This window comes from Urocitellus parryii, chromosome 2 (genome assembly GCF_045843805.1).
Source record: "Urocitellus parryii isolate mUroPar1 chromosome 2, mUroPar1.hap1, whole genome shotgun sequence".
In the NCBI taxonomy this organism is placed as follows: Eukaryota; Metazoa; Chordata; class Mammalia; order Rodentia; family Sciuridae; genus Urocitellus; species Urocitellus parryii.
This window is the reverse complement of record NC_135532.1, coordinates 60809466-60837153: the sequence shown is the minus strand read 5'-3', so window position 1 is coordinate 60837153 and position 27688 is coordinate 60809466.

The following is a 27688-nucleotide window of genomic DNA, read 5'->3' as shown; positions in this document are numbered from 1 at the left end:
ATGATGTGTTTCTAATATGCATCTAACTCACACATCTATTATATAGTTAAAATCTTCAAATCCAAAAACAAAGGTATTACATTTTTATGGAATCATGTTAATAAAATCACTGAAGGTGTTGATAAAGATCACAATTAATTATAAGGCATTCATGCCAAAGGGAATGATTTACTGCAAACAAGCTTCAAAGGCAGTAGCCAGGTTTTTTCTTCCTCATAAGTTAACTGGACTAGACTGAAAATGACAATGCATTTGAGTGTTAGTTTGCTATATTCATTTACTATTACTAACAATTATATGTCTCTATTTTTTCAACTTCACTAACAAAAGTATTTTAATATCTATAACTTGCTGAACATTTTCATCTGAATAGAGAATTCTTAAAATAAGAAGTCACACAGCTTAGTAAATTTAAGTGAGCTACAACATTTTTTTAAATGAAAACACTGATTATAAGTATTTGTATATTTAATTATTTTGGTGTTTGTTTTTCTTGAATTACAAGTTTTATTATTCATATACCTATATCTATATATAATTAATAATTTTCTCAGACATGTAATATGATCAGTAAATATGCATGACTTTTGTTAAAAAATATAATGGAATTAAGTTGTGATATATTTATTTTTATATCTTCATAACTTTTAGAGGACATAAATAATTTATTTTGAAGATGTAATCATTCACATCTTAGTATGACATTTTTTTATTGCCATCTGTGCCAGATTCTGTGTGACTGAAAATGTTAAACAGGAAGCCAACCTACAAAGAAATGGTTTGACTATAAATCAGCTGTTTGCTTCGATAAGTATGTGCAAGAAGGTACAAAAGAAATAAAGCAACTGGCTTTATTTCTGAAAGTCTGAAATAAAGTATGAAAACTTTTTACTAAGTTTTGAGGAATGATAAGAAAATCTGCAAATGAGGAAATGATGTTGCAAAGGCATAATTGGCAAAGGAAATGGAATCTGCTGTGTCAGTCATCCAGTAGACATTGAGCACCTACTGGTGGGAAATTTCATCCCCCCCCAGAAAAAAACCCTTTTTTTTAAAGATAGTACTGATGTATCTTCTGAGGTGGGGAAAATGTAGTGAATGTGTTAATCATAGTAATTTATGTTGAATACTGGCTCTTCTTTATCCCTTTTAAATACAGACTTTGGTTTCCAGGCACATGCAAGTTTATGTCTCACATATAAGCTTGTTTCCATAACTGCAGTTCCAAAATCTCCCTTTCTCAAAATAACGATATAACGTGTAAATACACTAAACATTTTCCCAGTAGGAAACAGTACATATGTATCCTGCATAATTCAAACTATTATTAATAATCATTACTCCATAGATTTCAGCATCTCTAGCTGACACAATTTTTGTCTCTGATATACTTTCTCATGATCTGTACCTTTCAGCTACTAAATAAACAATGTACAATGGTCAAAGAAAATTAAGCAGTGATGAAAAAACTGTATACATAGTTTTAATAGACTAGTATCAAAAATAGGTCCCTAGTCAGCCTATAACACACATGAGAAAAAAAACACTTCATTAGAAGTAGAGGGAAATTTTAGACCTTTAATCTGACTGATCCTAACTATGTTTGTGAGAAAATTTCCTTGTCCTGGAATCTCTATGCCTATTTCTGAGACCAGAAACTTTGTAGAAGAAAGTCAATTGGTAGAAGAAAGTTAATTTTTAGTAGTCTATTACAACTCTGTCTGCTTTACAAAGTCTTGGAAATTGTTGTGTTGTTATGACAATCACCATTTCTTTGTGATATTTCCAGGAATACATTTATCTTAATACATTTAGCTGTACTTTCATTTCAGTTTTGGGGGAGTGTTGACTAGCACCAATTTCAGAATCTTATTTATTAGGAATGTTTTTCTTGAGTAAGTCCCTGGTCCTCGAAGTTTATTTCTCTTTACCTATAGCTGTGAATGTTTAACCATGACTTACTGCTCTTATTCTAAGTGATCCTCCCTCCTACTTTTATAGAAATATAATTTAGGTCTCAGGTTGTGTTCTAATTGATTTTTCTTTTGGACAGATAATATCAAAAACAGAATGCAACATTGAAACATATAAGAGGGACCAGGTGGGACACTAAATAGCAACATTTCTCTGGTTATTCTAGACTATCTTTATTATTAGGAAATTTTATGAGATTGACAGTCACCGTAATTTGGATAACTTATCTCATATACCTTATGGTCTTTACAATTTATATTCATTCTCTGAAGGAAAGTAGCCTTTAACAAATAAGCCCAGAAGAATAGAACTCTGGAGTTAGTGTTCATTGTTTAAACTTAGGCTTTACCCCTTACTTGGTGGAGTAAGTACCTTGGCAAGAAATAGCATCCCTTGGTGCCCTGATTCTGTCCAATGTCCCTCAATGTTTTACACTGCACAGGGGTTTGTGAGAAACACATAACCTGTATAAAGCACCTGGTGCACATATCGGCATGGCCAGGGTTGCACAAGTGTCACTGTGTATTATTGTCATAATCAGTCTAACAAAGACAGGGCAACTTAAGGTTTCTCATAGGAAGGGGACACCTGAGGTGAGACATAACACATGTAAACTTAATAGATAGGAGAAGCAAAAATTCCTCAAGGAACACAGAATCATCAACAAACTGAAAAATCATTATAGAAAAACATGTAAAAATATTGAAAAAAATGGCATAGATTTGAAATGTTTACATAAGTCGGGTTGTACATAAGTTTTTCATAAGTCATATGAAAAATATTGCCCTATGTTGCCAGTGTTCTGAATATATTTCATTCCATCATCCTTAATGAACTACCTTAATTCTTTGGTAACATTGACAATATTCTTTCATAAGCTTCCTTGTTTGATCTTCCAAATTTAAACATACTCTGCTCATTACACCGTTATTGCCTAATCTGTAAAGGTGAGGATATTAGTTCAATTTTAAACACTTTCGTAGTTAAATAATGTTTTTTTCTCTTCACTTCCCACTAATATAAATGCCACCTGTAATGATGTCTCTTAAATGCATACAAAATCACATAATATGTACATCAAACCGTACATGCAGTTATAGAAGATTCATTTGCATGCCCTTGAATAAAATAAAACAAAAAAGAAATTTTAAACTTTCATTGGCAAATTATAAGCTAAAATTTTTCTTAGTGGCAATGTCTAAATTAGTGTCTCATCTTTGGCTTGAGAACCTAATATAACTAACTGCATGTGCTATTTATTTTCAATAAGCCAATGGTGAAAATTAGAAGTAATTTAATACCAATTATACTAAATTAGTAATCCTGATTTTAAAATTTGTCATTGAGAATACAAATTATTCTCTTAACTAGTTACAAAAACATATTTAATTGTCATATTCTGAATAAAACAATGTACAATTATTATTTTGAACAATTTTGTGAGACATATCCACTTTCAGAACTAATTATTCCCTTTCTCATTTTCTATATAATTGGATTTAAAGCTAACCAATGCCTCTCAACTAAAATGTAGTCAGGACAATAGTAAAAAAAAAGTAAATATATATATATATATATATATATATATATATATATATATGTCTGTGTGTAACAAAATCTGTGGAGGGAAATATGAAAATTCAATAAATTATCATTTTCTTTGAATTGGAAATATTTAGACTTTCTCATAAGTCAATCTTATATTTATTGCTAATAATGTTTTAGTTAATGGTATCTAGGGGGAAATTTTTCACTTGGAATATATTTTATTAGGAAATCTAGTTAAAACGTGTGTAACATAGTTAATCATATGTATTTTTTACATTTAAATAGAGATAAAGAAGAATGACAGAACAGATATAAAACTATTATTTTGATGTAGTGTATTATTGCAAGCAAAAGCTGACATATTTTGAACACTATACACCAGATTTGATTCTGAGTGCTTTTATGTTAACTATCTTGTGACACTTATCGACCTATCATCCAGTCTACTCTCTGCATTGGGAACGTGGTGAGTTTCTTGGACTATTTCTGTGGGCTTTGTAAACATCTTGATTCCACTTGGATTCAGTTACTGAGAAGACATAACACAGTATAAAAGATTGAAGAGAATAAGGACACAGCATTTATTCCAATAGTTTCATTAAAGCAAAGGTTGTTTTAGACTTTTGGGGTCCTATAATTCACAAACCTTCTCCAAATTTCCTTGTCTAAGCAACCCACTCTGTGATGTTTTCAGTGACTCTGTTTCCCTGGGCCCTTCACATTTGGAGTGGCAACACAGCTGCTATTACTAGTCCTGGGGAACAGAACTATCCCTTATAAGTTTCCTTCATATTCATACATTTAAAAAACTCTATTATATCCACTTTGTTTCATTCTAGCTTGACTACACAAACATATTTTTACAAATTAACATAGGCACATATAAAAATAACAGCTTAATTTTTCCCAATAATTACTTGATGGAAACACTTTTCAATCTCTGCTTTGCAGATGTGTGTTGAGGTAAGTAGAGTTTAAGTCATTTGGTTGGCATATGGTGAAATTAAGTTTTGAATTAGTCTGACACTAAGTACAAAGTGTCTGACAGGTATGCAACACATACACACACATCACAAAACTACAGTCATGTCAAGGCTATAGAATCATCTTAGTAACTTATAAAAAATTTTTAAAAATACTAAAAATGGACCTTTCACTCACATTAATTGCTCTATTCTCTAATAACACATGGGAAAGATAATCAAATGAGGATATGGTCTCAGAAGTGACCTACTTGGTCAAGTTTTCATAACTGATGAAGGTTTTTCCAGTGATGTGTATAAACTGACATGAATCATAACAAAGGGCATGATTATATTAGTCAGTTACTGATGACAGAAGATATCAGTGCAAAGATTTTGATTGTTGCAGAGAGAAAAGGGTGGGCTGTCTTGCCTGATGCACATAGAGCTGTGAGACTTGATCTTTAGGGCAGTACTAGGTCCAGTCTGCTCTGAACACATAGATTACTCTTTATGGCAATCTGTAAGCATATAATCTCTTTTTCCAAGAGCTTAGTTTTCCTCTGGATTTGTAAATAATTAAACAGGATATGACCGATTTTAAAAGAAAGACACTATGCATAACTAAAAGCTGTATTCTATACTTAAGTAATGCAAAATGCTAAGGAAATATAAATCTGCTTTCTGACAACCAATAATTAAAAATAAAATTGAATTCAAAAATTCAATGTGTAATTTCTTTTCTTTCTTGTGGCTAGCAATTCTGAAGGAGTCATTCTTCCTAGGTAGCCTGCCTTTCTCTGGTCCTCTCACCATCACACTGGGTTTGACTGTGAGGGAAAAACTCCATCCCTAATTTCTCAAATTACATATCCTACCGTGGGATTTACTGAAAGTTTAACAAAACTAGCATGAAATTATAATAGAGATGATAATTTATATTTCTGTATAAGCCTCTTTAACACCTACAGTCTAGCTTCTTTAAGCCTCCTCATGCTTATACATTTGTTTCAATATATACACAACCCCAGAGATCAAATTAAGAGTTTCCTCACCTCAGTATGAGATTGAATCTTTGAAATAGAATTGAATTATGATTTATCAAATTCTTACTCTACACTCTCCTCCTAGGTCTCATAAACCATGTTCAAAGAAACTTATTCCAAAATATATCATCTCTCTTCTAGACATTAGGAGTCCCCTCAATAAGTTTCAGGTTTGTGTATATAGTTAGTAGCTGATGATTCCATTGTTCCTAATTTGTCTCAAATTGTCTCAAATTTGATATGCCCAAATACAATACCTGTCTTCTGACCTTAAAATATTATCCTTCAAAGGAAACAGGGAAAGAAAACTGTCCAGGAAAAATAATTTTACCACGATTTCTAGCCACAAAAGTATCAGAAGTGACTTAATAAACTTGAGAATGTGATTTATTTTTTCATCCTTCCTATTACCAAAAGGAGTAACTCACTCTTGATGATACATCCTCCTGTATTCAAAATATCACCAAATTCAAACAATGGTCTCTATAATTTTAGAATCCATCAAATTGTTTTCTTTCTTGACACAACTCTAATTTAAATTACTATCATCCCTCAGACTACTGTAATTGCCTGATAGCTGGTTTTATTTCATCTTTTCTATACCTGCTGTAAGTAGTAATCATCTATACAACCAATTAATCTTTACAAACAATCATTTATATTATCTTAGTGAAAATGAATCAAAGGAAGCAGATGAGATCAGGTTCTATACAATCTAAACTCTTCTTCCTTTTTCCCTTTATTTTTCAAGAACCCTCATTTCCCATTTAGTTAAATACTACTCCATTTCCTGCACCTCTAGACTTTTGCTATTTTGTTTGGCAGAAATCTCTCATGTGCATTGGCTTAGTAATTAATTTATCTCTCCATCATATATCAAGTCAATCATTATCACTCTTTGCTCAAGGACACCTTTCCTGATCTCTAAATAGAAAATGTGTACCTTCAAAGATCCACCTAACCCATTTCTAATTTTACATTTATTTGAGTTATTTAATAGCTATATGGTTTGGACATGAAGTGTCTTCAAAAAAATCCTGTGTTAATGCAGGAATGTTCAGAGGTAAAATGATTGGACTGTAAAAGCTGTAACTTAACCAGTCAACCACAGTTTGAAAGACCCAGCTGTGTGGTAACTGTGAGCAGGTGGGATGGTAGCTGGTGGAGGTGGGTCCTTGGAAATGTGCCCTAAAAGGGTTCATCTTCCCTGTGGCCCTTCCCCCTTCCCCCTTCCTATTCCATGCTTTCCATGACATGAAGAGCTTTTCTTTTCCATGTCCTTCTGCCATAATGTGTTGCCTCATTTTGGGCCCAGAGCAATGAACTCCAGATAGCTATAGAATGAGATCTCTGAAATTGTGAGGCCTAAATGAACTTTCCTGCCTTGAAGTTGTTCTTGTCGGGTACATTGGTCAGCAATGAAAAGCTGACTAAAAAATGGCTCTCTGCCTCACCTAATACACATAAATCACACGTGGAAAGTAGTTATGATTACTATTTCACAATAGTATCCTTAGCTTACAGCATTCCAGGCATATTTGATGTGGTATTTATATTTTTTGTATAAATAAGTAATAAATGAATTATTAGAACTGTAAAAATATTGTCCTCCCCAGGACATCATTAATAGGTGTGTAATCTCATTCTGTAAACCAAATAAAACCTTTACATAAATGGAATAATTTATCCATTTTACTGAGCTGGATTATCAATTTCATTAATCACAATTTTTGTTATATGATGTATCTTTGTCAATATCATTATTACTATTATTTTTATTCTTCCAAAAATTCCTGTATGATTTTCATTTTTTCAAATATCTGCTGATCAAGCACTAAATTTCATCATCTGTTTTCTCATTCATTTATATTCTTTTCAATAAATAAAGCACATCTATCATTTCTTAATATTAAAAAAATTATTTTCACTTAATAGAATTATTAAGTGAAAGCCACATATATATGAGAAATTAAGACTTACTTTACATAGATATTTCATTTATATTTGCCTAAAGAAAACATCACTTTTTGTTCTTATTAATGATGTCCTGGGGAGGACAATATTTTTACAATTCTAAGAATTCATTTATTACTTATTTATACAAAATATATAAATACCACACCAAATATGCCTGGAATGCTGTAAGCTAAGAATACTATTGTGAACAAACAAATCATTACTATCTTCCACGTAGGATTTATGTGTATTAGATGAGGCAGATAGCCATTTTTTAGTCAGCTTTTCATTTCTGACCAATGTACCTGACAAGAACAACTTCAAGGAAGGAAAGTTTGTTTCAGCCTCACAGTTTCAGAGTTATGTTTTGTTATATTTAATTAAAATATTAAAAATAAATAAATGATCATCTCAAATTTATAAAGGTTAGGGTTAGCACTTTATTTTAGTTTTAAGCACTAAAATAAAGATAATTTATCTAAAAATAAAATACCACATATTTTTAACTTTGTATTCCAGGAAATTTATTTTCTTTCCTTCATCCATAGTCAGAAGATACAAAGAATCATATGCTTTTTATCCCATTTTTAAACAAAGTTATTACATGAAATTTAAAAATAAAATGCATACAAGTTGATATTTATAGGAAAAAAAGTTTACTGCCAAGTTTGAAGTATAGATAACATTATGCCTTTAAAAATTTTAGTAAGATAGGTTCCAAAATTACATCTGTGATAAAAAGGAATGTATAATTTTTGTGTAAAACTATGCAAAATTTAATATCAATCAGGACAATGTGTTGTTTTTTTTTAATTGAGTTTTTCAAATAAAGTATTTTATGCTTGTGTTCACAAGTAGTTTACCATTCATTAATTTACTAAATTATAGAATGGTTGAGAGCATGACTTTCAGTTTGGAGAAAACTACTTCATGTCTTAAATAAATCATGTGATAACTGGGAGATTTTCATTAAATTACTCAACTATTCAGCACTCCAGCTTACTCACATAGAGTAGTCAAGAGGGTTAAATGATGTAATGCATGGGAAGTGCTTAGCACACATTACATGCCAAATTAGCTATCCAATGGTATTTGAAGACCCTATTATTATTATTTTAAATGTAGTTTGCTGACAGATATGATGAATATAGAGCTTCGAATGCATTTTTTTCTTTTTACCTAAAGCAACAAAAAATTTTTGGACAATTAAATCCCAATCATTTTACAAAATTGAATTTCAGAACCAATTTGAGTAACATTTTTCACACATGTATAAAGCCTGAAATTCCATTTTGGGTCATTTAACTATGATGTGAAATCCCATTCACTATTTAAAAAACATCTTCATCTCTGCTGAGGTAGTTTAATCAATGTTTTGGTGAAAAAATAGATACAAATACTTTGGATAAAATAGACGGAGATTCTGTGTATTCTGTAAATATATAATGCTGTTTTGATCTCCTCTTTCTCTTACAACTTAATGTATATTTGGAGATGCTGGAAAAATAGCACTAGTAGAAAATGAAATCCAAATAATGTTGAAAGCGTAAAAGCCTACATCCCTCCAATTTAAAAACCTTAAAAGACTTTTCTCTATCACCCACATATACTTTTTAGAATATTTTCTGGAGTTAAGCAGTTTATTTTAAGCAGTCTATTAGCTACTTATTGGGAGAATAGTTGATTTTGACCAATTTTCTTCATTGAATTCTATCAGTTTCTCAGTAGGAGGTAGCGAAAAGACGCATTCTTTATTTTAATTACTTTCAGAGATCTAATAAACTACTGATGATTTATGAAATTTAATTTAAAATATGCATAGTAATTTCTCTCAATATCACCTCTTTACATTTATATAAATGAAGCAGTAACACTAGGTCAGTGTTATAACATTTTTCAAGCATGCATGAACCAAAAAAAATGACAGTAATAAAAAAAATCTAATTTGAAGGTCAAATGTTTTCTGTCCTTTTTTCTATAAAGCCTCTGAACTCCTCTCTCTCTCTTTCTGTCTCTCTCTCATGTAAACATATACTTTCTATGGTAGTGAAATTGTATAAAAAGCAGAAAGACTGACTTGAATATGTTGATGCAAATAATCTCACTGTAAATTATCCAAAGCCTTCAGTCTTATCCATTATGATTCTAATTATGTCCCTGAGATTGATAATAAAGTACAAATTTTACATTAAATTTTCACTGTGAAAGTGTCATAAGCATGTTCAAAGTCAAATGAACTATAATGCAAATTCTTGTTTAGATAAATAAAGAGAATGCAACAGTCCATCATGCAGAAATGCAATTAAGTTTTCTGAATGACTAAAGATGAAAGATGAGCTGTTTGCTTATGACAGCATTATGAAGACACCGAAAATTTCACATCATATATAATAGCTACCACCTGTTTTCTTATCATGTTACTAAATACAAACTACCTATTATACAATAATTTTTTATAATAAGCTGCCACTATTCATATGGCTGGGTCTATAAGAGAAAATATTTACCAAAAGTGTTGTAATGGGATGAACTAGAATGTGGGTAAAATTTTACTAAAAATATAGAACTTCTGTTTATCGTATATTAAAAATTTAATATATGAGGCTGAGGCTGTAACTCAGAGGAAGAGCACTTGCCTAGCATGTGTGAGGTCTTAGATTTAATCCCTAGAAGAGAGAGAGAGAGAGAGAGAGAGAGAGAGAGAGAAAGAGAGAGAGAGAAATTGTTTTTCTCCCTCAAGATTTTTTTTTAAAATCGCATCACTTACCCTAAATCCCTTTAAATATATCATTTTGAACCTAACATACATATTATTCCATAAATGATATATACTGTTATTTTCTAATTGTGTTGGATAAATGAAAATGATTATTTGATTTTCCAGAAGTCATTCTATTGTTGAAAAATACTACTTAATATATAAATATAATCTATATGCTCTTTGTCTTTATGAGAAAATTAGAGAATTAATATGTAATAAAAGCAAAAAATAGAGACAAGTTTACTCAGATTTATAGGAGATATATTTATGTGTATAATTTGATGGCATATATTTTATATGCAATTTTCTTTAATACTCATTTATTTTATATTATCTTGCATTTACTATAATTATTCATTTCCTCCTAGAAGTTCAGATTTTCTATGTGTCCATACTTACTCTGACTAGTTACTAGATAGACAAGAACTAGAAGAGAAAGGATTACTATGGTATGATCTAAAGTTCACTCAAAGAGATATATTATAATCTAGACTATAAAATTATCATCTAGATATCACGGGGATAGACATCAAGGAATAGGGAAAATGGTTTGAAACTTTAAATTTATCTTTTGGGTGATCTTATATTTATGGGCAACACACCCTAGTATTTTTTTGGGGGGGATAAGACCAATATTTTACTTCTGAATGGTCCAATTTGCTTAATTGATATTTGACAAGAAGTTAAGTTTACAATCAGAAATGTAAATGTGTAGTAATAAAAAGAATAGAGAGACTAAAGATTTTTTGAAAGAAAGACTTTCTCTTTGATTTCAAGTTATACAAGTAAAATCTAGATGCAAACTGAAAAATATAGACTACTTATATATTACTGATAATGACTGTGAGTTTCCTTCCAAGTGTAATGTCTTTGGATAAATATTATATATTTAATAATAAATGGTAAGTAGAAGAGCCATACTGCTTAACTTTTGCATTGTCTTTTTTCTTGAGAATACTTAATATTGTGAAATATATCATATAAAGTTAAAATTAAAAGTTGAAGCCAATAATTATGCAGAATATTTTCTTAATAGAGGTTATTATCATAAATTAAATTGAGCATTGTTTATATATTATACAATTATAATAAATTCATTGATGGGTACTTATATGATTAATGTGTACTTTTGTGATTTTTTTTGTATGAATAACCCTTTTATATAAAAAACTAATTTTTATATCTTAGAATAAAATTAAGATAAGGATATATCATTTTAGCTTTTGTAAATCTTAAGGAAACGCTAAGGGAAACATACAATTTTATAATGGGTCAGAACACATAGTTTAAAAAATTTAATCAAAGTTAATATGTACCAGTTTAAAAATCCTGAAAAACAAAGTTTTATATAATTGAATCTTTGATTATATTTGTCATCTTAGATTTTAGACTTGTTTTCAATTTATTAGACAACTATGAAAATTTTATTTTCCTTTTTTTTTGCCAAATAAACATTTATTTTTTGGTTCAAATATTAAGTACCTTAGGGTCTTGATAACATGCATTTAAGTTTTTAAAAATTAAAGCTTTTATTTTCCACAAAATTGTAAATGAAAAAAATGCATAGATATAAAATGACTGTAATCATAATGGTGAGTGAATTAAATTGAATTTACTTTTACAAGATTTGTGCCACATGTAATCAGGGTATGCAGGTCTTAAGAATCTTTGGTATCAATCAAGGGAAATCATTTCAAAATATATTTAAATATAAATACTGGCCATTTGAAATACTAAAAATTCATTTTTGCAATATTTCCTATAAAATATAATTTAACAACTGGCTTGTTTACTATATGCCATGTGTCTAAAATTATAGTAATCATTATTTCAAGGTGTTGTACTAAGCAGATACATCTAATTGGTCTCTACATAAAATCTCACTGAGAGAGCATGAGAAGAAATCTATCAGAAGTTATTAATAGATGATTTCCATTAAACAATCCATAGCTGATTGATATATTTCAATGCTAAACCAACTTTCCTGCTATCCCAAACTGAGCCACGTAAACCTCTGATGTTCAGGGCAGCAGGAGTGATGGCTGACTTCATGGAGGGCATCAGACACCTGGGACTGCTTTCTCACAGGTGATAAAAAATGATGCCTGAGAAGAAATCATTCCAATTATACTAGGGACATGCAGCACAGGTATTTTGTCAAATGAAACATACTTGTCACAACATTAGATTATAACTGAGTGTGGAGTAGGGTGTCAGATATTTTCTTTTCTCCTTGCCTCTGATGATCCAAGGTCAGAATTAAAACAGAGGCAAGTGAAAGAAGGTCATATGAAGGAGACAGTAGAATTTGTGAAGGAGTAAATTTAAAGCTTAAAAAATTAAGAAATGTACTAGGCAGGATCCACAGGAGAAACCTTTAAAATTGAATTGTCTAAAATCAGTGACTTTCCTTGCAAGTGACTAAAATTCCCTTAAAAATACACCCACTTTTCTTATCCAATCTAACAAAAATAAATTGCCATTGGGAACTGATTATTAACTGATTATGACTTGCAAGTATATTTCTTTCTTGAAATTACTATCTTTCATAAGGAGATGCCTCCCCAAGGCTATGTCCAATATATGGGGTCAGCCTTCATCCAATAACTGATTATCGTGATATATAATGGCCCTGTCCCCTTTTCTCAATATGGAAAATCTTTAAGCACATTCTTAGCTTCAGAACAATCTAGGGGGTAGTGTCAACATAAATTTTTAAGAATTATGTATAACAGATTTATCTTTTCTTCTTTTACTATAATATTCAAATGTTTATTTCTTCCAATATAGACTCATGGATAAGCATTTAATAATGGATTATAATTCAAGACTATGTTTATATAAGTAGTGCTTAAATTGCCATTGGGAACTCTATAATTTGTCTCCTGTGTCCTTTTCCATACTCTAATCCTTTTGTTTTTGAACACCACCTTATTTTCTGGTACAACCAGCGGCTTCGGGTTTGTCTTGTATGTATGTTTCTTGCCCTAGAATGAATAACTTCTCCAAGGTACTTTAGTTCCTTTCATGGGAGAATGCTATAAGAAATCAATTTATGGGTGCAAATGTGCTCATGAATGCTGAGCTATAACTATTTATATATGTAGATAGCTGTATCTGCAGACACGGGCATGAGTTCATACTGATGCCTGCAGGTCTAATCCAGCACCATCCTTTATAGATTACTTTTCCTCCGCCTAACCTGTTGTTAACATATGTCCCTAACAGTGAGGCTTGTGACTGTCTTCAATTAATTTATTATTTTTAATTCACGATATATGGAATAGTCAATTTCAGAATTGTCATCTCTTAACTGTCTTGGAGAAATAACTTTAGAAACTAGAATATAGTGTTTATGTACAGGACTGTGTTTTCCATCTTCAGTTTTACAGTTTTCAGTCAAACATCTTTCTCTGAAGTACTTAAGTTAGCGGCTTTAACTAAAATTCTGCAGTGAGACTGTGATGTACATTATAATACCATTAAGCATATTTGTCATTCTGAATTCCATCCTGTGATTCTTTGACTTTCTGCTGTTTTATTTTAATAATTTGTATACATTGTTTTATTATTTTTGTTGCAAAATTATGTGGGTTATCACAAGAACTTAAGAACATCATTTATAGACCACTGAAATGCTATAGTGATTAGTTATACTGCTTGAAATTTTCTTCTGGTTTTTCCTTAGTAAAGCATCACTTTTCCTAAAACTTCTGATTTTTTATTCCTATACTTTTTACTTTTCCTTGAGGCCATCTAACTGGTATTTTTCCATGTAAATTTTTAGGCCTTCTGTCCCTTAACAAGATGATTTTTAGATTCATCAATTTTGTGTTGATTACTAGTTCATTTGTTTTAATCATGAATATAGCATTTAATCTTATGAATGTACTATAGTTTTTTCTGGTTTTTTACCTATCATTCATCAAAGTACATCTTAGTTACTTGTAGTTTTTCTTACTGCAAATTAAAATGCTCTGAATATTCATGTGCAGATATTCATGTTGTAATAAACTGTCAAATTTCAGTTGGGTAAATACATACAAGTGAGCCCTGGAGCATATGATAAGTCTATGTTTCATTTAAGAAGTAGCCACATTGTCTTCCAGAGTGGCTGTACCAAGTTGCAATCCCATTTGCAATGATAAAAGTTCCTGTTGCTCCACAAATTGGACAACAGCTTGCATTGTCAGTGTTCTGGGTTTTATCCATTCTAATAGGTGTACAGTGGTAACTTCTTCATGCTTCAATCAACATTTCCCTAAAGAAAAATTATGTTGAGCTACCTTTTAATGTACTTAGTGCCAGTTCAGCCTTAATTGCTTTTTTAAATATTTTTTTAGTTATAGATGGATGCAATATCTTTGTTTGTTTGTTTGTTTGTTTGATATGGTGCTGAGAATCAAAACCAGTGCCCCACATGTGCAAGGCAGGCACTCTGACACTGAGCCACAACCCCATCCCCCTAATTGTTTTTTTGATGATGGGTGAAAGAACTTCTAATCTTGTTCTGGTATCAGTCAGTTGTGCTGCAGGTCCTCTGAAGCAGCAGCTCCCTTTTTGTTCTCATTGGCACTAGGAATGCAGGGTATGCAGGTCATGTCAGTGCTCCCAAAGAAGCCTGAGAGAAGCTGGTGACCTCCATGTCCTGAAAAGTCAGAACATTAGAAACACAGTCCAGTCTTCTTCTCCAGACAGAAACTAGTTGCTAAGAGTTTCTTCCTAAGTATGGGGTCATGCTAAGGGAGGGATTTTATTGAGAAGTTGCCACAATTTTTTTTTACCAACTGGCTACAATGCCACTGGTGCCTTATTCACATGGGATATAATAGCCTACTACTTGGTCTCTGGGTTTCTTGCAAAGGGAATTAATCCATAAAATGTTGGTAAATCAGTGTCTCTGTGGGAAGGAAACTATGGTGCTTCCTATTTCATCATCTTTTTGATATCCCAGATTAATGTTTTCAAGCAAATTTATGTCATGCTACCATTTCCTTCTTGACAAAGTGTAAATTATTCTGTAACTATTAATTATAAAATGTAATATGTACAATTTAGCATTGTGGTTTCTCTATATAATTCATAATATATGATTATTGAGATAGAATGTCACACAGCCCTGTCAAATCTACAAAATCTACAAATCAAGCACTATCTAAGCAAACTAAATGTTTCCCAGAACATTATAGTTTCCACAATTTTTCCTGTTTATTCCTGTTCTATAAATCTCCCATTCATTAGTTCATCACATTCTTTTTTTCCCATTTTGAATCAAAACCATCTTTAACATATTTTAACATAGCCACATTAATTCCTCCCTTTTCTAATCTCTTTTGGGATACAATATATATAACATTGAGTTTCAAAGTGTTTTTCTTATCAACCCCAAATGACTTTTGAAAATCTGCACTGTTCTCTCTCACAGTTCTATGCTGCAAGTTAAAATTTTCAAGTAAATATAAAACTAAGATAACTTTTAAATTTCTTATATTTTTAATAAAAGGTAGTATTGATATGGTAATTTAATGAATTTATTATATTCATTTTTACCTAATGGACATATACACTGCAGTATCTTTACCCACCACCATCTATTAAAAAATACAATATCAGATTCCTTTCTAATAATGAAATATTGCACATAAAACATTTTATCCATTTATTTGTAAAGTGATATACTATTTTACTTAAAATTATTTTGACAAAAAACATTATTCTTGCAACTAAATTATGAATGCACATTTCTAATCTATTTTTACTGTGCTCAATGTCTTATAATTTAAAAAACAGTAGATGGTTTATTATAATAACAACTGCTAGTACATGATTTATCTAAACAATAATAATTTAAATAAAGTTATCTAGTAGTTGATATTGTTATTATGTTCAATTTTTATTTATAATAAAACTGCATGAAAACTGTGATCACAGTGCCAAACACACAATAGGTGTTCAATCTTCTTAATGCAAACACTTCAGAGATCATAATTTAAAAAAAAGATATTTTATCTATCTTTTAATAAAATTACTGTATGCAGATATAAAAAACAAAAAGTTTTATAGGAAGCAATTTAAATGAAAAACATTAGAACTTAATTTAATAAAAGAAATGTTTGGGACAAAATGAGGAACAATCTGAGGAACTATTTAAATGAGCAACATGTGAGATTTGGGTTACTTTGCATATTATTAGAAAATATGATAATTTTTCTATCGTCTAAATGATTAGAAATATAGCTTTGTAATTACTATAGCACTATATTTTATTGCAAAGAGTTCATTTGTTTTGAAATATGAAATTTCCAAATGTTTGTATTTTTTCTAAATTACAGAAAAGTTTTCCTTGACCTAAAATATATGGCAAAGGTAAAGGAAAATGTCTAAAGAATCAAAAAGTCCAGTCTAAAGAAGATGGTATAGACTTCTCCCTCCCTACTACCACTCACTCTCTAAAACTCAAATGTTCCTGTGAACCATGGAAATAAAGCAAGAGACAGCTCAGCTTATTTTGAAAAGGAGGAGGAGAAAAACCAATTAGGGTTCCCTAGACTGGAGAAGTAATATTTAAATAGATCCTCTTATAGCTTCACATTAAAGAATAAAGCCCATGATCTCCCAACTTTCAAACTAGCAACAGAAGGAACTTGTTTAGACTTAATCCTTCACCAGTTCAATAAGGGACACAAGGCACTTGGTGGTACCATATGAAAATCAACCCAAATCCCTGCAACCATTACAATTAACCTATTCCTACCTTGACAACAGAAGATCAAGAAGTACCTGTAAAGAACATCCTACCACAATAAGTACCTGACCTAAAGGTCCTCTTCATCTTTATAACACCTTTCTCTCAGAGACACAGAAGTAGTTGAGCAGTTCTTCAGGGTGTATCCCATCACAGATATTTCATCATCTTTTTGCAAAATATTCTTTGCCTCCACAGACCACATAATTCCTTCCCAGCCAGTAGAGATACTGGGTAGTCAGATAGGATATTGGGAAGTACTCTTCACCCTCCTTTATACCATAAAACAAGCAAAAAGTCTCTATTATCAAGAGCTATCTGCCAGCCAGGAAGCCCAGACACAGCTGAGTTCTTCACAATACTCACCAGATAGAAATGCATACTTTGCTCTTTTCAAACAAAAATTCCCTTTTCCCACCTAATGCAACCCAATATCAAGATTGGGGAAACTTTCTTCCACCTCATTAAGTAATTCATGCAGAGAACAGTGCAGTAATAGCAGTAAAGCAAAAACTGGACCAAACCAAGCAGATCAAAATAATACAGCCAAGATTTTGAAAATGAAATTATTATCAGATTAAAAGTCCCCCCAAAATAGGACGATGTAATCAATAAAAAGACTGAATTGTAAAACAGAACATTAAAATTATACCAAGAATCTATTAATTAATAGACAAATCATCACAAATACATCTGACGCTCATCTGTTACTTGATAAAAGCAGGAAAAAATCACAATTAAGATGGTAAAACATTAATCAACTGATAGCAAATCATAGATAAATCAGAAATTATAATTTTCCAACAAAGTTCTTTAAGTAAACATCATAAAACTGCTCAGTAAGCAATAATAAATATTCTTTAAATTACTTTTTTACTTTGATACAATTTAGGAAACATGGCTCATTTCATTGACCATGATAATCTCCAGTTCCATTCATTCTCCTATGAATGACATGGTTTCAATCTTCTATATGACTGACTAATACATACCACATTTTCTTTATTTATTTGTCCACTGATGGGTAGATTTTTGCCTGGAGAAAATAAGTGAAGGTTTGAACAGAACAATGAAGTGATGATGTGCTCATAAAAAATCTTTTCACATGAAAGCATGATGAAAGAGAATACATGTTCTCAAATAATTATTTCATTTTGGATCCTTAAATTGTATCTTAATATACCCTATAAGAAACATGTAAGCTCTTTATACTCAAACTTACATTCTCTGGTAAAGAGTCATAGTTCCAGTGATCATATTTGATACACTTCTCCTAACTTAAATTCATATCTAATTCATCACCAAATGTTGATATTAACTTGCCTGCTAAATAATGTTATATCAATCCTATTTTAATAGCTCACATGAGGTTTGGTGATGAGAATTTAAAGCTATATAAAACTTTTAAACAAAATGTCAAAAACATATAGATGGATAAATTTTGAATCCTGGAGTCCCTCCAATTATGAAAGAGTTAAACTTTCCTTCTAATAGACTTGAGTCTAAAGGAATCAAATGACAACATTCATAAATGCAGCTCCTATTTCAAGCCCATTTTTAGTTTATCAACCAATAGTGATGATTTTTTACGTGAAATATTTTTCACTGTTTCATTCTCACCATTTAATCAAAATATATTTATATCTCTGCACAAGTTACCATCAATCTCCTGAACCACTAAAATAGCTTTCTGATGCTCTATTTCTGTATAATACCCATTCTCTATAATGCTGCTGAAAGAGCTCTTGATTTATAAGACAAAAATCCCTCACAGTCGCAGCTGATAACCTTCAAAGCCTCATCATTGCTCTTAATGTACAGGCAAAATGCATTCATATGGCTTAATTTATTTCTTAACATATTCTGTCCCTGGTTTTATTTCAAGGTTAAGCTGTATTGTGCACTAATCTTCTAACTCTGCTTAGTCCTTCATCTTATCAGGTTTTGATGCTGAGACACAGGGAGAAGGGATAAAGTAAAAATAAGACAAAGAAGTGGAGGAGGAAGAAAAAGGAGCAAGTAGGAAGAAAGAAAGGGAAAAGAAGGAGACCAATGTAACTACAATGTAACTACAACACTTAAGGTATGAAGAAATTTTATATAAGTAAAATGCTAAGCAGCACACATTGGCAGGATATAAAGAAAGGCTAATGTCTTTAACTTGAAACTCAGAAGATGCTCCAAAACAAAATTTGTGTCATCAACCCTCATACATCAGCAAAAACTATGTCAATGATACACTGAATATTGTATCTCTTCATAACAAGAACTCCAAACAATTATTTGTGTTGGTATATTGGCATCATTATAATATTCAACAGATTTTCCAATGAACTGAACATTTGGCTTCTTGCCCATTTTCTTAATATCTTTACTGACATTAGCTTTCCAGTCCTTTATCTTTCAAACTTCCTTTAGTGGTTAAAATATCTCTCTCTCTCTCTCTCTCTCTCTCTCTCTCTCTCTCTCTCTCTCTCTCTCTCTCTCTCTCTCCACACACACACACACACACATTCTTGTTTATTGTAGATTTCGTAACATGTTCTTTTGTTAAAAACTCCCAAATCAGATAGATAATCACAAGTCACAAGAATGTATTCAGGAATTCTTTGAAATATTCTCAGGAAGCAGAACTACTTTTCACAAATAGGACAACATTAATAACATTTTTCCTTAATCCAGAATTTTCCCCCTCTTGAAAATAGAACAGGCTAATCATTTCCTTGAGGTATTACCTCAAGGAGATGTCGTGATTTTGTTCTCATTGTAGTCTCTAAAATTAGGACAAAGCAAAAGACAAAGTAAAGAAAGGAAAAGAAATACAAAGAAAAAAGAGAAGAAAAACTCAATGTATGCTCCAAAATTCTCTTCATTTTTTTTCATAAAATGCTATGTAGGATACAGAGACACATTTGTAATTCTAGCTTTACAAATCACATCAAAAATTCTTTTTGTCTACAAAAAAGTATACAAAGAAAATTCAAATACCTATCTTGGCCCATATATATATATATATATTTAATATTCTAACCCCACTGATAAAGATTGTAATATATTCACCATTTTATTCATCATCAAGTTGGAAAATAATTACCATCCTTTTTTTCTCACTATGCTGGAGGCAATACAAGGAGATAATTCTCTTCATGATTTATTGTTTTGAATTGGATTCTGGAATTATTTACTTCTCTATTTATGCTCTTGAATGCTATTCAGTGATATTTGCTGAACTGGGTTATAATGGAAGGTAATCTGAAAAAAAATGTGCTAAAAACTTTAATTTTCGCACATATTGGTTTGCCAGACCTATTTATGGAAAAAATAATCACTCACCTTCAAAGTCATATTTCAATGCACTTAAAGAATATTCAAAGAAAATATTGTGAAATTATCCCCCAAATGCAAGCCAAAAAATGGAAACAAAAAGGAAAAGAAAAATTAAGTTTAAGAAGTATATTTTACTTATCTTAGTTAAATTGTTTATAAATTTATCCCATTTTTCATTCCAATTTTCCACTGGGCACCCCAAGAATTATCTGAATTTTTAAAAATATAATTTCATGGGAATTATATTGTTATGAAACAAATGTTTCTATGCTAAGTAGGTAAACATATAAGTAACTGCAAACTAAAGCTTCAAATTATTCTCATGGAACCTCACTGAGTAAATCCAAATTTATTACATTGCACAAGAGGGCCATTTACTTTTGGAAATACCATATAATTTTCAGAATACCTTTGTCTTTATCTTAAGGTGTTGGTACAATGACTCCTTGCTACAATCACGATTAAATATAACCCATATTAGAAAGCAATGGGAAAAAGTATTCAATTTTTAGATAACATCTTGCTCTTCAAGTGAATTTAATAATCACTTGATAATGCTGTAATTAACAAATCATTCTAAACAAGTGATCTTAGTGTTAGGCAACAGACAGGTGAAGATGGTGGGAACACAATGGTAAGAAAATAATTCTATAAAATAGGGACACTGTGCTGATCCCCACATTCTTTTTTTCCAAGAAGCAATTTTTATATATATATATATATATATATATATATATATATATATATATGCATATATAGGTATAAATATAAATATATATCCATCCCAAAGTACCCTGATGAATGGGGAGTCTTTTTAGATTAGATCCTGAAACTCTGGGAGATAAGGATAGTTTTTTTCTAACCATAAAATCTGTAAGAATGTATGGTTAAGAATCCAATTATAAGCCTGACACAATTGCCTATACCTGTGATCCTAATAACTGGGGATGCTGAGGCAGGCAGATCAAGAGTGAGTTCAAACCAGCCTCAGCATCTTAGCAAGGCCATAAACAACTTAGCTAGACCCTGTGTCTAAATAAAATATAAAAAAGGACTGGGGAGGTGGCTCAGTGGTTAAATGCCTTGAGTTCATTTTTTAGTACCTAATAATCGTAATATAAAGAATCCAATGAGAACCAGTCAGCATGGCCCAAGGTGACCTAGAGTTGCCATGGAAGTGGTACTTGAGAGTCTGCTGTCACCCTGCTGTTAGTCAAAAGTCAATAGATGTCAACTTCAATTTCTCTCTTTAGGGTTCTGTAGTTTTCATTGTATAAGTCTTTCACCTCTTTTGTTAGGTTGATTCCCAAGTATTTTATTATTTTTGAGGATATTGTGAATGGAGTGGTTGTCCTCATTTCCATTTCAGATGATATGTCGCTGATATACAGGAATGCCTTTGATTTATGCGTGTTGATTTTATATCCTGCCACTTTGCTGAATTCACTTATTAGCTCTAATAGTTTCTTTGTAGACCCTTTTGGGTCTACTAGTTATAGAATCATGTCATCTGCAAATAGTGATAATTTAAGTTCTTCTTTTCCTATTTTTATGCACGAGAAGAAGAGCAACATTAAAGGATGAGAGGTGGGAGGGAAAGGGAGAGAGAAGGGAAATTGCATGGAAATGGAAGGAGACCCTCAGGGTTATACAAAATTACATACAAGAGGAAGTGAGGGGAAAGGGAAAACTAATACAAGGGGGAGGAATGAATTACAGTAGAGGGGGTAGAGAGAGAAGAGGGGAGGGGAGGGGAGGGGAGGGGGGATAGTAGAGGATAGGAAAGGCAGCAGAATACAACAGACATGAGTATGTCAATATGTAAACAAATGGAGGTGTAACTGATGTGATTCTGCAATCTGTATATGGGGTAAAAATGGGAGTTCATAACCCACTTGAATCAAAGTGTGAAATATGATATATCAAGAACTACGTAATGTTTTGAACAACCAACAATAAAAAAAAAGTCAATAGATGTGCTTGAGTGGGACACTCTGGAAACTCCTCTGGGATCCCCAATTAAACTGGATTGTGGGAGAGGCACATTGTCCCTCTCCTTTCTGAGAGGACTCCACTTTCTCACTGAAGAGTATTTCCTTTCCCTTTTTCTATTCCTTCATGAACTCATTTCTGTTGCTCTGAGCAACATGTCTGAAATCTTTCTGACTTGATCACAAGAATCAGTCTTCACATTTCCTGGAAGGCCCCAGCTCTGTAACATTGGGAAGTCTGGATCAGAGACTTTTTTTAGTAAGTAGGCCCTATAGGAATCTAGGGAATATTCTTGTAAATATCTTTAAAATCATCATTCTTTGTCCCAAAGCAACTTGCATAGGAATTTGAAAAGTAATGAAAGATTAACAAAATTCTGGGTAAAATCATGCAGAATGGAAGACAAACCGCTTTCCTTTGGTTGGAGAGTGAACAAGTCTAGATAACTCCTTTCAGTTCTGACCTAATTGTATAGTATCTACTGAAATTCCTACTGAGTACAGTTCAATGCATTGTGAAATCTTTAAAATACTTTTCAAAATAGGTTGAAAAACTTCACATAACTTTGGAAAAACTTAAGAATACTATTCACCTTAGTACCACATTTTTATTAAATATTTTCTCACACTTTCTCAGTTCAAAGATGTCCCAATCCTAAACAACCATTAGATTCCAGTTAAACATTTCAGTGAGGAAGATATGACTTAAAGATATGACTTTAAGATATGACTTAAACAAAAACATAAAAATAAAAGTAATTTGTATGTTGGTTAATAGAGAAAGTACCATAGTTTATTCAAACAATATATTTTTGTACTAACAAGCCTTTATACACTTTTAAACTGTAATCTTAAATAATCTAATCATAAAATGATAAATAATGCAGTATGTATACTGTTATAAAATCATCAGATATAACTATAATATTTAGAAATAATGCTTCTATGTATTGCAAAGACAGTCTTACATGCTTTTTTTTTCTTTCCTTTTCTTTGGGTACTGTTGTATCCATTAAAAAGAGATTTTCCTGACCCCATTTTTACTGGGCTGCTTTCTCTACAAATAGCAAAGGTCTAGTTATTATTAGCAGCACCCAATAGACCTACAGGTGAAAGGATTATTGAATATGGCATACATTTTGTTAGGAAAAGGCACTAGAGAAAAATACAGCTGCAGGGTTATTATAAAAATATGCCTTTTGCTTAAAGGTAAATTACAAGTAAAAGTTTTTCCTCTCCAATTTAATTAGGTAATCCTGGTCAATTTTACATGCAAACTACTTCAAATGGTGAGGGAAATGAGCAGAATTTAGCAACTAATAGTTTTCAAAATAACCTTTTAAGATATCTTTGTTGGTCTCGAAGTTCTACCAGCTGGTTTTCAATTACAGAAATGTAATAGAAGGAATCATTATGGGACAGATGAATTACTAGAAAGTTTAGTGGAATAGAATCAAAAGCTAACAAGGGGCTCTACTTAGAAGACAAAGAAAGTGCAACAGAGTTGTGAAAAGTTTTATTTGAGATCATTTTCTTATCTCCCAAAGACTGAATAAAACTTTTGAAACATCAGCAATCCAAAGCAATCCACTTTTCTCTGACCTGTGCTTCCATAAGCCAAATGCTTCAGCTCAATACTTTGATTTGCTCAGGGCAAAAAAAGGAAGAAGAATAAAAGAGAAAAAATAATAATAAAGGCTGGCTTGTTGTATCAAGGAAAGAAAACTCTTTGCAGGAATTGGAGTACATTGTTTGTTCAAATGTGATTTTTCTAGAGAATTCCTTTTTCACATACACCATATGTTTGTAATGGCAATTATAGAGAATTTTCATTCATATAATGATTAATACAAATAGAATTTATGTTATTAAGATAGGATAATTTATTTCTATATATAGAAATTAACTAAAATAAAATATATAGTATTCAACCCTTTATTTGCTCAGTTATAACCTAAGATCTAAGGACATTTTTTCACAGGCAAATTGGAAAACATTTGGTGAACTTTCCAGATTTTCTTTCCCTTTTTATATATTTTCTGTGCAACCACAGAAAAGGGTCAATTCTTTTCTACCCTGGATCTGTCTACCAATTACTTGGAAAATACCTTCTGCTTTTACTATATTGGAACAAATTCTCTCTAAAGATCATATAAATGAATATGTAAAATTGATTTATTTACATATCTTCTGTATTGAAAAATAAAACAAAAATATCTTGATGTCTGTGGTGCTCTTCTTATGAAATTCACTGCCTTACTTTCATGTTGGCAAACTGCACTTAGAGAGCAAACACTATACCCTTGACAACTCTCTTTAATGCCCATTAATTCTTTTTTCCCCCCATTAATTTTTTATTCATGGAATTATTACTTCAGTCCTATCACCACACTGAATAGCCACTGTTAATTTCACTAGGCATATTTCTGTTGCTAAGTCAGACAAGCATTTTTATTTTTATTTTAATTCAGCAAAAATAACATTATTATCTCTTCCACTGACTTCCTTGACACTCTATCCTTATACTTTTCTGACCATTTCTTCTCTTTCAGTTTTGAGTGCCACGTGCTCCCTAGAAACACATAATGTTGGTTTCTCCAGGCTCTTTTCCTTACTTCATTTCTCTTCAGTGTGTACTCACTCTTCATGTCAAAGGAATCCATTCCATAACTCTACTTTCTACATACTAACAACCAGCAGGCTGTACTTTCAAACCATCTGCATGTCTCATAAGTTAAGTTCCATATCCTACATTTGTGCATTGCTAATATATGGTTTCTCTAATTATAATACAAAAGAAACTCACTTCATGGTACTTTTTCCCAAAAATGATTTCTAGTATTCCTTATTTTAGACCTGTGTATTAAAATTTGCAATATTCATGGCACAACTATTCATACTACTCTTTCCTCATCATTTCTTCTGTTATTGCCTTCTGCCATGTACATAATTTCTGACTCTCTTACCTCTTTCCTAGGTGTGTGGCTTTCTAGCTCAGAGAATCTCCTGCCACTCTACTCTTAAAAGTATTATGGAATTTTATTGAGGATTTTTGCATCTAGGTTCATTAGAGATATTGGTCTGTAGTTTTCTTTCTTTGAAGTGTCTTTGTCTGGTTTCGGAATCAGGGTGATGTTGGCCTCGTAGAATGAATTTGGAAGTTCTCCCTCTTTTTCTATTTCCTGAAATAGCTTGAAAAGTATTGGTATTATTTCCTCTTTAAAGGTTTTGTAAAACTCTGCTGTATACCCGTCCGGTCCTGGGCTTTTCTTAGATGGTAATCTTTTGATGGTTTCTTCTATTTCCTCAATTGATATTGGTCTGTTTAGGTTATCTATATCCTCCTGACTCAATCTGGGCAGACTATATGACTTAAGAAATTTATCGATGCCTTCACTATCTTCTATTTTATTGGAGTATAAGGATTCAAAATAATTTCTGATTATTTTCTGTATTTCTGAAGTGTCTGTTGTGATATTGCCTCTTTCATCCCGTATGCTGGTAATTTGAGTTCTCTCTCTTCTTCTCTTCGTTAGCATGGCTAAGGGTCTGTCAATTTTATTTATTTTTTCAAAGAACCAACTTTTAGTTTTGTCAATTTTTTTCAATTGTTTCTTTTGTTTCGATTTCATTAATTTCAGCTCTGATTTTAATTATTTCTTGCCTTCTACTTCTTTTGCTATTGTTTTGCTCTTCTTTTTCTAGGATTTTGAGATGAAGTATGAGATCATTTATTTGTTGGTTTTTTCTTTTTTTAAGGAATGCACTCCCTTTATCACTGAGCTATATCCTCATCCCTTTTTAGTTTTTCTATTGAGAAAGGGTCTCACTAAGTTACTGAGGCTGGCCTCAACCTTGCCATCTTCATGAGTCGCTGGGATTACAGGCATGTGCCACCCCATATGGCAACTGTTGTCCTTTGTTACAGATTGACCTACATCAACAAAAAAGGCTTATAAAATGGCTTTTAATAAATTTTCTTCAGTATTCTCACTGGACAAAAATAAACACTTTGTTGATAATGCTGTATACTGTTTATTGGAAGCGGACTGACAAAGAAATATTTGTTAGTATTTTTCTCATGATATTTTCTTTTGTCAGTAGGAAATGACTGAATTTGCTTTCAAATCCAATCTGATTTGAAAGGCTTAACAGGATAATGAAAATAAGACTGTAGTTTTACTTGTTGGCTTAAACCAGATGATGTTTCTACCTAAATGTGATAGAATAAAGGAGTCAATGTATCTGTAAAAAAAAAAAATAAAAAAATAAAAGTATTATGGATTTCAAGACATTAGATGGCTATAAAAAACTGTAGCAACACTGCAATTATTCTGAGTCTAAGATAATTGTCATAAAATCTTTTTTTAATTTAAATATTTGTGTTACATACTAGTACATTCTTAACCTGAAATCATGGGCAGAAGCCTGTGATGGCCTCACTAGTTTGATTTGTGATTTGAGGTTAAACAGATGGTAGAACTCATGCTATGTATTTTAATACTATAAAAATGTAAACAAAAATAATAAAACCAATAATTTGACATGATTAAAATATGGACAGCCAACCCTTCATATCCATGTGTTCCACATCTGCAGATTCAACTAACCATGGATTGAAAATATACTACTCCTATTATTACTACTACTAAGTGCTTGGACTTAATAATGTGTATATATTTTTATCATTATTTTATTAATAATCCAATATAACAATTATTTACACAGTATTTACAAGATACTGGGTATAATAAGTTGTCTAGAGATGATTTAAAATATACGGGAAGATGTGCATAGATTTTATGCCAATATTACACAATTTTATTAAAAAAAGTCTTTTGTGATTGATGATTTGGGATCTTCTGGGAAAGCAAATCCCCCATGAACACCAAGGGAAGACTCTCTGAGACAATTTAACTATTTCAGAATTTAAAAGAATGTCCAAACTTAGGAAAAGAAAAGAAGGAAGAAAGGAAACCCCCATCTCCCTGTAACATTGACCCTAACATAAGCTTTCAAAGAAACACATAATTCTTCTTTCAGCTAGTACACTTACCCATAAATTATATTAGAAAATAATCATAGAATTTAGCTCTGAAATTAAATTCATAATGATAGCATCATTATTATTTGAAGACCAACATTTTTAGTGTTTAATGACTTTGCAAATTTGTCCAAAGTCTGTAATTTACATATAACTTGAAGGAAAGGTGATGAACTTTACTGTCTGAAGTCGCTGACAATCACATATCACATCTCATTGACTTGAACTTTATCAGGAACAAACTGACAAAATACTGTCATCATGGAAGTGAGTTTTCTTAAGTTAATCAAGTTTAATCTCTACACTTGGAGTAAGTCAATCCCATCAAAAAACT